The sequence below is a fragment of the Clupea harengus genome, chromosome 22 (genome assembly GCF_900700415.2).
Source record: "Clupea harengus chromosome 22, Ch_v2.0.2, whole genome shotgun sequence".
NCBI lineage: Eukaryota > Metazoa > Chordata > Actinopteri > Clupeiformes > Clupeidae > Clupea > Clupea harengus.
In genome coordinates, this window is record NC_045173.1 from 17859196 (window position 1) to 17859420 (window position 225).

Consider the following 225-nt stretch of genomic DNA (forward strand, 5'->3'; position numbering starts at 1 on the left):
CAATGGTCTGTCTCACAAAGCCTGTTAGAAATGAATCACAGGCTTGTATAGCTTTTAGTATGTTATGATTATTCGATGATATGGAAAAAAACACCAGCTGGTTACCAGGCTACCAGTTCATGACAGCAGCTGAAAGAATACAACGAATAAGAGTTTTCTGTGGAGACAAGCCAAAGGTGGCAAGGCAATGGTTTGCCATAACGCGCTTGGAAGTGATTTGGTTAA